We start from the raw sequence: 15,063 nt of genomic DNA on the forward strand, positions 1-15,063 counted from the left end.
AGTCTTCAAAACGTGGAAGTTATGAAGACAAACGATAGAAATGAACCTATTACCATGCAGCGGAAGTTAGACTACACTAGGCATACCATAGTCAAGTATTCAATGAAGTGAAAGCACAAGGACTAATAGCAGCTAGGTAGTAAGGATCAGGTAGGAAGATATTATGAAGCCAAACAGAACACGCACTCACTCAGTGAAGACAAAAGATAGTGCAATCATACAATGACTTCACAAGGAGTAACAGTAAGTAAAGGGAAGGGAAGATGAAACCAGTGACTCGTTGAAGACAATGATTTGTTGGACCAGTTCCAGTTGCTATGACAACTGTACATCTGGTTAGGGCGGATAGGTATTTAAACCTTAGGACACACAGTCCCGGACACCCAGTCCTGAACACGCAACTCAGGACACCCAGTCCTCACCATATTCCCCTTGAGCTAAGGTCACATAGACCTCGCCCAATCACTCTGGTAAGTCTTGAAGGTAGACTCCCAAACCTTCACAGACTCCGTTCACCGGCAATCCACAATGTCTCTTGGATGCTCAAAACACGACGCCTAACCGGCTGGAGGATGCACAGTCCTCAAGTGTAATAAGTCTTCAGATCACACAAACAAGAAGACTTAAGTGATGCCCAATTCTCTCTGGCACTGGGTGGTTAGGCTTTATCCTCGCAAGGAATTCTCTCTCAAAGGCTTCGAGGTGGGTTGCTCTCAAACGACAAAAGCCGTACTCTCAATCTGAGCAGCCAACCGCTTATGGTTGTAGGGGGATGGCTATTTATAGCCACTTGGCAACCCGACCTGATTTGTCCGAAATGACCCTGGGTCACTAAGGAACTGACACGTGTTCCAACGGTCAGATTTCAAACTCACACGGCAACTTTACTTGGGCTACAAGCAAAGCTGACTTGTCCGACTCTGGACAAGATTCGCTCTCAAAGTCTTCACTCGAAGACATAGGTTTTGGTTAGGCATCACTTCAGTCATTCTGACTGGTTCTCTTGGACCCCACTTAACAGTACGGTGGTTCCTATGACTCAACACAAAAGAAAAAGAACTACGAAAGATCTAAGTCTTCGGGCTCCATAGGCTTCATGTGGTGTCTTCTCTTGTCATAGTCTTCAATGTGAATATCTTCATATACCACCTATGACTTCAATGTCTTCATACATTTTTAGGGGTCATCTCTGGTAGGAAAACCGAATCAATGAGGGACTTCTACCTGTGTTATCCTGCAATTCTCACAAACACATTAGTCCCTCAACTAGGTTTGTCGTCAATACTCCAAAACCAACTAGGGGTGGCACTAGATGCACTTACAATCTCCCCCTTTTTGGTGATTGATGACAAACTAGTTGAAGTTTTCAACGGGGAATATAATCTCTGAAACTGTGAAGGATAAGGGATTGTCTTCATAAGTTGCAAGGGCTCCCCCTGAAGATGTGCATATAAGTAATTTGCTTTTGGAATGCAAATGCACATGGCAGGTTGTACTTGTGGAGATCCACTTCAACTTATGATGACAATCCACTATGCATGTGAAAGTATATGAAGATAATGACATGCATAATGGAAAATGGACGTCTGCAGAATGATTTAAGTGCGGAATTTATCGTCGCACATGCGGAATTTATCTTCGCAAAACAAGGTGGCAAATAAGTAGCAGACGACCATCTAGTTTAGGTGTTACAACTCATAAGAACCAAATGTAGCAAAACCGAGAGTTGTAAGCACGAAGAAAAATATAAAGCACCCACCCATATGGACCCGCTTGAAGACTATCAACCTCATATGCTTCTCCCCCTTTTGTTAGTAAGGACCAAAAAGGTTTGAAGACATAGAGTCTCTACTCGTTCCCATGAGGAGTAGGTGAGGTAGCAGGGTCGTTGGTGGTGTTTGGCGGTGCTGAAGAGCTTGGCGGTGCTGAAGGAGGTGGCGGTGAAGTAGCATCGTCTTCATCTTTGATAATTCTGGCAGTCACTGTTGCAGCAGATGAAGAGAACTCAGAGTCTTCAAGTGATGGAGTTCCTAGCAGCACAGCCCTTCGAGGAGGTGTGGAGTCAAACTTGAATCGCTCAGTGAAGCCATCCTCTTGAAGATCAGCTTCAGAACACATCATTGTTAGCCCTTTCCATGTGCGGCGACAGGTTTCATGGGCAACGAAAGAATTCTTGGTGGCAAGATTGCGAACGCGATTAACTTCCACCAAGAGGCTTTTCATCTGGCGCTTCAGCCAGTCATGATGCCTATCCTGTTTCTGATGAAGAGCCACAAGAAGCTCTCGGTCGTTGAGAACACGAGTGCGCTTCTTGGGTCTTGGAGCAGTTGCACTGTCAGTGGCTTCAGTGGAAGCAGGGTGTGGTGCACGTGTAGTGCCAGCCAAAGGATACACCCGAGAGACTGCTTCAACACCTTCAACATTCTGAGTAAAACTCTGATGTTCTGCATTTTGAAGACTTAGAGGTTGCTTGGCAGGCTCAGAATATATGGCTTCAGTAGACATATCCACATCAGGCAAGAAGATCCGATGGTTGCGGGCTGAGGGCTGATACGAGATAGCGGAGTGTAGCTTGATTAGCCGCATGACCCAAGGGGCGTAGAACTTCAAACCAAACAGATCAGTGCCTGATGCAGCAAGTTGACGTATGAAGAATTCCTGTGCATTGAAGCATTTTCCATGAAGAATATAGAATATCAAAATCTTCATTGCACCCTCAAGCTTGGCATTTGGAGAGTGCCCTTTGATGGGCCAGAGAGTTCGCCTGATGATGTGATAGATGGTTCTTGGCAGATACTCAAGGTCTTCAACGAAGAACTCCGTGGGATAAGCAGCATCTTGGGGCAATGGCTTCATCATGCTGAGCATCTGACTCATATCAGGTTCTGGCTTCTGAAAGATGCTTTCAATAGCTTCAGTATGCAGCTGACAGCCATGCTCGAAAAGATCGCCAGGAGTAGGCAAGCCAGTGAGCTCAATGATGTCAAATGCATTGGCTTCATGATGAACGTTGCCTGTCATCCACTCCAGGACCCAAGTCTTCGGATCTTTGCTGTACCCTCTGATGTGAAGTGTGGCATAGAATTTAAGCAGCAGCTCTTCATTCCAATGCTCTTCGTTAGTAATGAACGGCAGCAGTCCAACTTCCTTGAAGCAATCCAAAGCTTCTTCCAGACAGGGCAGACCAGCTATAGCTTCAACGTCAAGGCGCTTGTGTGGAGAAGATGCGACCTTGGTTGTAAAGAATGCATGAATAATAGCTTCGCTGAGGATAGCTCCAGAACCGATCAGATGATATCCTTTCCCTTGAGTAGGGATTCCTGGAGCTATTGAAGAACGTGTTGTCTGCCCTGAAGCCATTGATGTTGAAGGAGCCAGGTGCTGATGCAGGATTTGGGAACCTTGGCAATCTTGGGATTGACTTCTGTACCTGAGGCCTGTGCTCAACATGATAGTCGAACTGGGGACCGACAGCAGACTCAGGAACAGAAGTGGCTGGATCAGTGGCTTCGCTGTCTTCTGAAGCTTTTGTTGGGGAGGGCTCCACATTAGCTTCATTGGTGGTTGTGGCAGCCTCAAGATTTTCATCCTCCACTTGACGAGCTGGAGGGTCAGTCACAAGCACGTTCTCCGTGAGAACTGCTTCTTAGTGGGACAGGGGAGTGGGATCTTGTGGGACTCCTTCTGCGGCTGATGCAGCCGGAATGTCTTCAGCAGAGACTTGAGGCCTTGGACCTTTGCGAAGCCTGTGGAACACAGACGACGCCTGTGGAGTTGGAGTGGGCTGGGTCTCATAGTTTTCTTCCTCTTGTGGGCGATCCGTCCATGAAGCATCCTGTGCAATTGGCGTCAGTGGACGACCAATGCTGATGAGTTCGCTATTTTCAAACTGAGGAAGGACTGCATCATCTTCTACATTGTCATGTTGAACAATGTCTTCAGCAGCGATGGGATCAGCCGCTGGAATGTCTTCAGCTTCATGAGCCTCTGTGGAAGCAGGCTCATGGACTGTCAGTTGGCGTTCAGCTTCAGGATAGACCATAGAAATAGGTTCAACTATCAAGGGCTTTGTGGGAGCAGCCCGATCTTTCTTGGTCTTCCTCTTCTTCTTGGATGGGGCAGTAGGAGAGGCTTCAGAGTGTTTCCTCTTCCTAGCTTCAGCCTCAGCAGTCCTTGTCTTCTTGAGTTGTGAAGCTATTGACCGGCCTTTTGGCTTCGAGCCAGTCAGTCTAGTTGGGAAGACAATCGGAACTGCTTCCTGCCTTGGTGCATCAGGTTCAGCCGTAGCAGGCTTCTTCTTCTTCTTTGCGGCCATCCTGGGGTCGATGCCAGGACGCCCAAGTGCCTTGCGCTTCTCAGCCTCATTATAGGCTTGCACACATCTGTTAGCCAGAGTCTTCATGCGCTCACGCGAACCCTGAGCTTCTGCACATTTCTTTACAAAGGCTTCCTTGAGCTCGTGCATCATACTCTTGAAGTTCTTCACTTCCTGCACGCTGAGCTTGGCCATATGCTTCTTGAACTGAGCCTTTTCATAGTCAATCTTTTGCTTCAGTTCAACAATGCACTGGGCAATAGCGAGCTCTGAAGCAATGGCGCCATGGAAGGCGACACTGAGGCCAATGGGTAGCTGCAGATCTTCAAAGCTGATGTTTGGCGTGTCAAACCACTCGTCAATGAAGTTGTGGATGATGGTCACATCAAAGAGAGGCAGATCATTAAAGATTTCTGCTTCTTCTTTGCTCTTGATGAGTTGCTCAAGAGCGTCATCTGCAAGATCTTCATCACTTGACAGATCAATGTCGTCATTGCGCAGAATGGCAGCAGCTGTTAGCTCTCGGCCGGTGTGTGGCAGAGGCATCTTGACCTTCTGGGGCTTGGAGATGCGAGATAAGTCTTCAGACTGCACACTGTCTTCAGGAGGTGCAGTTGCCAGTGGCTTCACCCGTGAGATCTTTGGTGAAGGGGCAGGCTTTGAAGCCTTAGGCTTCTTCAGCTTCAGCTCTACAGGAGCTTCTTCTGATTCAGCTTCAGTTGCAGGCTCATTTACTGCAGTCCCTTGAGCTAGGATGCGGGTGATGAGGCCTTCAAGGTTGTCGAAAGGACCGATGACATTGGGTTCTGCATGTCGTGTGCCATCTGCCCTTGGAGATGATGGACCAGGGTTGAAGTCTAACCCAAAATTCTTCTTGTTCTGCTTCGCTGAGTTCTGGGCAAACTGGAAGTTGCGCTTGAACAGATTGTCATCACGACACCATAGTAGTGACGATGGGTGTGCGTCAGCTGGCTGTGGCCCATGGACCATGCAGGGATAGAAGCCTTGTGCAATAGCTTCATCTCTGGACCTGGGTAGAAGATTCTTGTATAGTATGTCTCCCCACGGTCTCTTCATGGCGTTTTTCTCAGCATACTCCTGGGTAACAAATCGGTATTTGAACCATTGTTCTGCCCAATATCTTCGAATCCATTGGATTCGGGTCTTGCGCTGATCGTAATCCTCTTCAGGATCTGTCTTGTACATTTCTGAGAGTTCATCTGGCAGATCTCTGGATGTTTCACCACGACGCTTTCTGCCACCCTTCCTTGCTGCTTTCTCTGAAGCCATAAACTTTAACTTGAAAGGCTTCAAGACGTTCAAAGGCTTCAAAGGTTTTCACTTGCTGGACCAACAGGAACTGGCTTCGGGAGAATTTATGTGATGCTGTAAGAATTCTGCAAATGAATGCAGACTATGAGAACCAAAGGATTCTCCCACGGACATGTACCTGTGACAGCATTAAGGTGCGAGGGAAGGGGAAGAGGTCATATGCATTCTCAGAAGATTTTGAAGATAAATCAGTTTAGAAGACATTGACCTCATTGTGCGAAGACATTCACTCATAAATAAGGAGTTGGTTCTATATTTGTACGAATCCACAGATCAGTACAAGTGAGGAATCTAACTACTTTGTGAAGCACAAGTGAATATACTAGGCATGTTATGAGATGCAGTATGAGAGAGATCTAACTTGTGTGAACAGAAACTGCTTGTGGTAGAAAGTGACAAATCCATAGGATCAATCGGTGCTGTAAAAAGGAAGTTTTATTTACCACACTAAGAACTGCTAGACGGAGTGGAAGATGAGGCCGAGCAGTTCGATCTTCCGTGCCCTAACTTGGCGACGGAGGACACCTACGGCGACGGCGGAGAGGACGATGTCCGCGGTCGGCGTGAAGACGGCGTCGGAGAGGTTGCGGCAGCGAAGCGCTTCGTCGCCGGCGTCGTCGAGGGCTAGCGGTGGCTCTAGGGTTCGTGCGAGAGTGGAAGAAGAGATAATGACCGCTGTGAAGTGTGTATTTATAGGTACAGGGGCGGCACTGTGCTATTACACAAGTGCCCCTGGCGATTCGCATCTGAGGAACACGTGGCCATTATGCGGAATTTTGGGGTTTGTTCCACGTCCCACGCACGCCTGGATTGTCAGGTGGTCGTTCCTACTTCTCCGGATTTCATGTGGAGGAATGAGCATTGAAAACGGACTTAATGGTTGTCTCTGTATCTTCTGCTGACAAGGACGCAGAGAAGACATTCGACAGTTTCAATAGAATGCATATGACTTGGCGAGATAGAGTTTGAGATAGAAAGCATAGAGAGGTTAGGGTCCGATCACATTCACTTAGTTCAAAAGATTCAACACGAAGACATAGCTATAAGTGAATGTTGTAGAGGACAGAACACTAGTAGATATATATATATATATATATATATATATATATATATATATAATCAATATAGTGAAGATAATCATGAAGATATGTTGAGATCGAAGCCAAACCAAATGTGAAGACATTGCAAGGTAATGCCATGAGAGAAACACTACAAAATAAAACATTTGGTGGTGGTGTTACCCACCGTATAGGAAGTATTAGACCCAGACACGGCGCACAATTATCGTGGCGCTCCGAAGTCAAATTCCATATTAATGTATTCACACTTAGAATGTATGTCTTCATTGATTGAAGAGATACTCTACTTCGTGTGTTGCACATCTAAGTCATCAATATGCATAAGGGTTAGGATGTGTGCCTGATCACAGGACATTTGAGGATTCCAGGATATTTAGCTCACACCGTAACTTGCAAAATCTCTTCTCATCCAAGGGCTTTGTGACGATATCTGCCAATTGCTCTTCAGTGTTGACGTGTATGATATCAATGTCTTCCTTCACAACATGATCTCTGAGAAAGTGATGATGAATTTCAATGTGCTTTGTCTTCGAGTGCTGAACTGGGTTGTTGGCAATCTTGATGGCGCTTTCGTTGTCGCAGTAAAGTGGCACTTGCTTCAGATGAATGCCATAGTCCTTGAGTGTTTGCTTCATCCACAGAAGCTGAGCGCAGCAAGATCCAGCAGCAATGTATTCAGATTCAGCAGTGGAGAGAGATACACAGTTCTGCTTCTTTGAAGACCAACATACAAGTGATCGTCCTAGAAAGTGACATGTGCCTGATGTAGACTTGCGATCAACTTTGTCACCAGCATAATCAGCATCCGAGAATCCAACCAGATCAAACTCTGAGCCCTTTGGATACCATAATCCTAAAGTTGGGGTGTGAGCCAAATATCGAAGAATTCGCTTCACGGCTAAGTGATGCGACTCCTTTGGTGCCGCTTGAAATCGAGCACACATGCAAACACTAAGCATAATATCTGGCCTAGATGCACATAGATAAAGTAAAGAACCAATCATGGAGCGGTATACCTTTTGATCGAACTCTTTACCATTGTCGTCGGGACCCAGATGATGTTTGGTTGGCATTGGTGTGGTGAAGCCTTTGCAGTCTTGCATACCAAACTTCTTCAGGCAATCTTTGAGATACTTCTCTTGAGATATGAAGATGCCATTGCGTTGTTGTCGTATTTGAAGACCGAGGAAGAACTTTAGCTCCCCCATCATGGACATCTGATATTGCTCTTGCATCATATATCCAAACTCTTCACTGTACTTCTGATTGGTGCAGCCGAAGATAATGTCATCCACATATATTTGGCACACAAACAGTTCACCATCATATGTCTTTGTGAACAGAGTGGGGTCTAGGGAACCAGGTATGAAGCCTTTGCTCTTCAGGAAATATTTGAGTGTGTCATACCAGGCCCGAGGGGCTTGTTTGAGGCCATACAGTGCCTTGTTGAGCTTGTATACCATGTCAGGGTGTTTTGGATCTTCAAAGCCAGGCGGTTGTGCAACATACACTTCTTCTTCAATCTTGCCATTGAGAAAAGCACTCTTCACATCCATTTGATATAGAAGTATGTTATGATGATTTGCATAGGCCAGCAGTATGCGTATGGCTTCAAGTCTAGCCACAGGAGCAAATGTTTCATCGAAGTCAATGCCTTCCACTTGAGTATATCCTTGAGCAACGAGACGAGCTTTGTTTCTGACAACTTGACCATGCTCATCTTGCTTGTTGCGGTATATCCATTTGGTGCCTATTATATTATGCTTCCGTGGATCAGGACGCTTAACCAGTTCCCATACATTATTCAGCTCAAACTGTTGAAGCTCTTCTTGCATAGCTTGAATCCATTCAGGTTCCATGAAGGCTTCTTCAACTTTCTTGGGTTCTGTTATTGAGAAAATGCGAAGTGCCCACAGAAATTTGCTAGCTGAGTTTCCCTTGAACGAGTGAGTGGACCAGGTGCATTGATGCTGTTAATTATTCTTTTAATCTGCACTTCATTGGCAATGCGAGGATGTACAGGGCGAAGACTTTGCTCTTGCTGATCATTGTCGTTGTTAGAAGGAATGTCTTCAGGCTGAGCATTGTCTTCATGTTGATCAGGTGCTGAGATGATAAGTTCTTCTTCAGGATGAGCTTCAGAAGGTATAATTTCTCCAGTTCCCATTAGCTTGATTGATTCACTGGATGGAACTTCATCCAGCACATTTGGCAGTTGCTCTCTTTGTGAACCGTTGGTCTCATCGAACCGCACATCCACTGTTTCAACCACTTTGTAATGAAAGAGATTGAAGACTCTGTAGGAGTGTGAATCCTTTCCATATCCAAGCATAAAACCCTCATGTGCGTTTGGCGCAAACTTTGAGGTGTGATGTGGGTCCTTGATCCAGCACCTTGCGCCAAATACTCTGAAGTAACTGACATTTGGCTTCTTGCCAGTAAGGAGCTCATAAGATGTCTTGTTCAGAAGCTTGTGAAGATAAACACGATTGATTGTATGGCATGCAGTATCAATGGCTTCAGGCCAGAATTTTCTTAGGGTCTTGTATTCATCTAGCATCATTCTGGCCATCTCAATGAGTGTTCTGTTCTTGCGTTCGACGACGCCATTCTGCTGTGGCGTGTACGGGGCTGAGAATTCATGTGTGATGCCCAAGGTATCAAGATATGTATCAAGGCCAGTGTTCTTGAATTCAGTGCCATTGTCACTTCTGATGTGCTTTATCTTGGCGCCATAATTGTTCATAGCTTGATTTGCGAAGCGTCTGAAGACATCCTGCACTTCAGTCTTGTAAAGGATTATGTGCACCCAAGTATATCTAGAATAATCATCAACAATAACGAAGCCATAGAGACAAGCAGTAGTAGTAAGAGTTGAGTAATGAGTGGGACTGAAAAGATCCATGTGAAGCAGTTCGAAGGGTCGAGTAGTGGTCATGATTGTCTTCGAGGGGTGTTTGGCCCTCGTCATCTTCCCTGCTTCACAGGCACCGCATAAGTGATCTTTCTTGAACTTGACGCCCTCGATGCCTATGACATGCTTCTTCTTCGCAAGGGTGTGGAGGTTCCTCATGCCAGCATGCCCAAGCCTCCGATGCCAGAGCCAGCATTCTGAAGCCTTTGCTAGAAGACACACTGCAAGCTGTGGCCCTGCTGAGAAATCTACCATGTACAAATCATCTTTTCGATACCCTTCATACACTAGAGACTTGTCAGATTCCATTAGTACAAGGCAACAATATTTTCCAAATATTACGATCATGTTCAAATCGCAAAGCATTGAGACAGACATTAAGTTGAAGCCAAGGGATTCAACAAGCATGACTTTATCCATGTGTTGATCCCTTGAGATTGCAACTCTACCTAGACCCAATACCTTACTTTTACCAGTGTCAGCAAATGTGATGTGGCTCTTGTCGGATGGACGTAAGGTTGAGTCCATAAGAAGGCTTCTTTTGCCAGTCATGTGATTTGTACACCCACTATCAATAATCCATTCTGAAGACGCTGGTGTCGTACCCTACAGTGCAGTTAGGGGGATAGGCTTCACCAAGAGCATTGTGAAGCAAAAACATTTGACGAACCAGTGGGTTATGAAAGCTTAGATCCAGATTAGGACTAACAGGGAGAGTAGCAAGCGATTTAGGAACAAAGTACATAGTAAGACCATTCGGGCATTTGATCTTGCGCCCTACAAGATGTTTAAGGTCCCCAGCAATAGCATCAGACGATTTTGGTTTTCTGCTAGAGACCTTTCCCTGCAAAAGAGAGTTAAGCTTTCTTAGCCACCCACATCTTCAAGGGTGGCTTAGAAGCAATAAGTCTAAGTGCAGCATCTGAGAATTTTGGCTTTGAAGCCCTAGCAAACAGTCTTGCAGGCGGACAATAGTACTCATAAGAATAAGCAGAATAGTTCTTGGTCTTATGAACATGGCGGTTTGATGAACCGCTCTCATATTCATATGCCTGAGTATGGTTTCCCTGCAAAACATTTGCGTTAGTGCGACTCAGGTGAGTCCTCTGCCTGTATGAAACCTTTGGACCGTATGAAGCCTTTGGTCTGAGGTTTGTCTTCTTCACGTGAGGTGTCATGATGACATTCACAGGAAGATTCTCTAGACGCCTTTTCGGAACCCAGATCTTCTTCATAGGTGGTCCATTCCTGTAGTTAGTACCAATGTACCTGGCAAACACTACACCATTCTGATTCTTAAACAGTATATAGTTTGCATCAAAGGATTCATCAATGATAATGGGGTTAGCACAAGTTAAGCCAGATAGATTGGATTGATCTGCTGAAGGTTCCTTTGCAGCAACCCACATGGTTTTGGGGTACTGCTCAGGTTTCCAGTAAGAGCCATCTGCATTCATTTTCCTTACGAACCCAACACCCTCTTTCCTAGGGTTTCGGTTCAGAATCTGCTTTTTGAGGACATCACATAGGGTCTGATGCCCTTTAAGACTTTTGTACATCCCTGTCTCCAGCAATGTCTTCAACCTAGCATTCTCATTAGCAATAGCAGTGGTATCCTCAGCAGAGGGGTTAGTTACCACATCAACAGTTGAAGATATTGCAACAGTAGTAGCAGTAGAACATTCAGCAACAGAAGTAGCATTATCACGCTCAATGCATTTAAGACATGGTGGTTCAAATCCTTCCTGAGCAGGACTGATCTGTTTGGCGCGAAGTGACTCGTTTTCCTTTTGAAGATCTTCATGAACCACTCTCAATTTCTCAAGATCTTGCTTCCTTTAAAGATAATCATAGGAAAGCTTTTCATGAGTTGTTGAGAGAGTATCATGACGACTTTCAAGTTCCTGATACTTAACGTGAAGATTTTTTATGTCTTCAATTAAGGGTTCAGATCGAGTCATTTCAGCACCTAACAGATCATCGCTTCTGTCTAACAGTTTTTGAATATGTTCCATTGCTTTCTGTTGTTCAGTTGCAATTTTAGCAAGTGTTTTGTAGCTGGGTTTTGAATCACAATCAGAGTCATCATCACTAGATGTTTGATAGTGAGTAGTGCGTGTGTTTACCTTGGCACCGCGTGCCATGAAGCAATAGGTAGAAGCGGAGTAGTCCTTGTCATTTGCATCGGTGTCGGTGATGAAGTCATTGTCTTCAGTGTTGAAGATGGACTTGGCAACGTATGCTGTAGCCAGACTTGCGACGCCTGAGTCGGACTCCTCCTCAGACTCCACCTCCGCCTCCTCAGAAGCAGACTCCTCCTCTGAATCCATTTCCTTGCCAACAAACGCATGTGCCTTGCCAGATGAGCTCTTCTTGTGTGATGAAGACTTTGAGGAAGACTTGGAAGAAGACTTTGAGTATTTCTTCTTCTTCTTCTTGTCGTCAGAGTCATATTCCTTGCTCTTCTTCTTCTTTTTGTTCTCATTGTCCCACTGTGGACACTCAGAGATGAAGTGGCCAAGTTTCTTGCACTTGTGACATGTTTTCTTCTTGTAGTCATGAGCAGAAGCTTCATCATTCCTTGAGCTTGATCGGGAAGACTTTCTGAAGCCTTTCTTCTTGGTGAATTTTTGGAACTTCTTGACAAGCATAGCAAGTTCCCTTCCAATGTCTTCAGGATCATCAGAACTGCTGTCAGATTCTTCTTCAGATGAGGAGACAGCTTTTGCCTTCAAGGCACGAGTTCGCCCATAGTTTGGACCGTAGATATCTCTTTTCTCAGAAAGCTGAAACTCATGTGTGTTGAGCCTCTCAAGTATGTCAGACGGATCGAGTGTCTTGAAATCAGGACGTTCTTGAATCATCAGGGCTAGAATGTCAAACGAACTATCAAGTGATCTCAATAGTGTCTTGACGACTTCATGTTTGGTGATCTCAGTAGCGCCGAGGGCTTGAAGCTCATTTGTGATGTCAGTGAGTCGGTCAAATGTGTGCTGGACATTCTCATTGTCATTTCGCTTGAAGCGGATGAAGAGGTTGTGAAGGACACTGATTCTCTGATCTCTCTGGGTTGAGACGCCTTCATTGACCTTGGAGAGCTAGTCCCAGACCAGCTTAGATGTCTTCAAAGCACTCACACGGCCATACTGTCCTTTGGTCAGATGACCACAGATGATATTCTTGGCAGTAGAGTCTAGTTACACGAATTTCTTGACATCAGCAGCAGTGACACCTTCTCCAGCCTTGGGAACGCCGTTCTCGACGACATACCATATGTCGACATCAATGGCTTCAAGATGCATGCGCATCTTATTCTTCCAGTAGGGATATTCAGTTCCATCGAAGACGGGGCACGCAGCGGAGACTTTAATTATCCCTGCAGTCGACATAGCTAAAACTCCAGGTGGTTAAACCGAATCACACAGAACAAGGGAGCACCTTGCTCTGATACCAATTGAAAGTGCGTTATATCGACTAGAGGGGGGGTGAATAGGCGATTTTTATGAAAGTCTTCAAAATGTGGAAGTTATGAAGACAAACGATAGAAATGAACCTATTACCATGCAGCGGAAGTTAGACTACACTAGGCATACCATAGTCAAGTATTCAATGAAGTGAAAGCACAAGGACTAATAGCAGCTAGGTAGTAAGGATCAGGTAGGAAGATATTATGAAGCCAAACAGAACACGCACTCACTCAGTGAAGACAAAAGATAGCGCAATCATACAATGACTTCACAAGGAGTAAAAGTAAGTAAAGGGAAGGGAAGATGAAACCAGTGACTCGTTGAAGATAATGATTTGTTGGACCAGTTCCAGTTGCTGTGACAACTGTATGTATGGTTAGGGCGGCTAGGTATTTAAACCTTAGGACACACAGTCCCGGACACCCAGTCCTGAACACGCAGCTCAGGACACCCAATCCTCACCGTATTCCCCTTGAGCTAAGGTCACATAGACCTCGCCCAATCACTCTGGTAAGTCTTCAAGGTAGACTCCCAAACCTTCACAGACTTCGTTCACCGGCAATCCACAATGTCTCTTGGATGCTCAGAATGCGACGCCTAACCGGTTGGAGGATGCACAGTCCTCAAGTGTAATAAGTCTTCAGATCACACAGACAAGAAGACTTAAGTGATGCCCAATTCTCTCTGGCACTGGGTGGTTAGGGCTTTATCCTCGCAAGGAATTCTCTCTCAAAGGCTTCGAGGTGGGTTGCTCTCAAACGACAAAAGCCGTACTCTCAATCTGAGCAGCCAACCGCTTATGGTTGTAGGGGGTGGGCTATTTATAGCCACTTGGCAACCCGACCTGATTTGTCCGAAATTACCCTGGGTCACTAAGGAACTGACACGTGTTCCAACGGTCAGATTTCAAACTCACACGGCAACTTTACTTGGGCTACAAGCAAAGCTGACTTGTCCGACTCTGGACAAGATTCGCTCTCAAAGTCTTCACTCGAAGACATAGGTTTTGGTTAGGCATCACTTCAGTCATTCTGACTGGTTCTCTTGGACCCCACTTAACAGTACGGTGGTTCCTATGACTCAACACAAAAGAAAACGAACTACGAAAGATCTAAGTCTTCGAGCTCCATAGGCTTCATGTGGTGTCTTTGTTGGGGAACGTTGCAGAAAACAAAAATTTTCCTACGGTTTCACCAAGATCCATCTAGGAGTTCATCTAGCAATGAGTGATCGGATAGCATCTACATACCTTTGTAGATCACGCGCGGAAGCGTTCAAAGAACGGGGATGAGGAAGGCGTACTCGACGTGATCCAAATCACCGAAGATCCTAGCGCCGAACGGACGGCACCTCCGCGTTCAACACACGTACGGTCAGCGTAACGTCTCCTTCTTCTTGATCCAGCAAGGGGGAAGGAGAGGTTGAGGAAGATGGCTCGAGCAGCAGCACGACGGCGTGGTGGTGGTGGAGCTGCAGTACTCCGGCAGGGCTTCGCCAAGCACTATGGAGGAGGAGGATGTGTTGGAGAGGGAGAGGGAGGCACCAAAGGCGTGGATTGAGAGGCCCTCCTTCCCCCACTATATATAGGGAGCCTAGGGGGGCGCCGACCCTAGGAGATCCAGTCTCCTAGGGGGGCGGCGGCCACGGGAGGAATCCCTCCTCCCCAAGGCACCTAGGAGGTGCCTTCCCCCTTTGGGACTCTTCCCTTCCTTATCTCTTGGTGCATGGGCCTCTTAGGGCTGGTGCCCTTGGCCCATATGGTCCAAGGCGCACCCCCTACAGCCCATGTGGCCCCCCGGGGCAGGTGGCCCCACCCGGTGGACCCCTGGGACCCTTCCGGTGGTCCCGGTACAATACCGGTGACCCCGAAACTTGTCCCGATGGCCGAAATAGCACTTCCTATATATAATTCTTTACCTCCGGACCATTTCGGAACTCCTCGTGACGTCCGGGATC

Source organism: Triticum urartu, chromosome 3A (genome assembly GCF_056163025.1).
Source record: "Triticum urartu cultivar PI428250 chromosome 3A, HENAU_Tu73, whole genome shotgun sequence".
Lineage (NCBI taxonomy): Eukaryota > Viridiplantae > Streptophyta > Magnoliopsida > Poales > Poaceae > Triticum > Triticum urartu.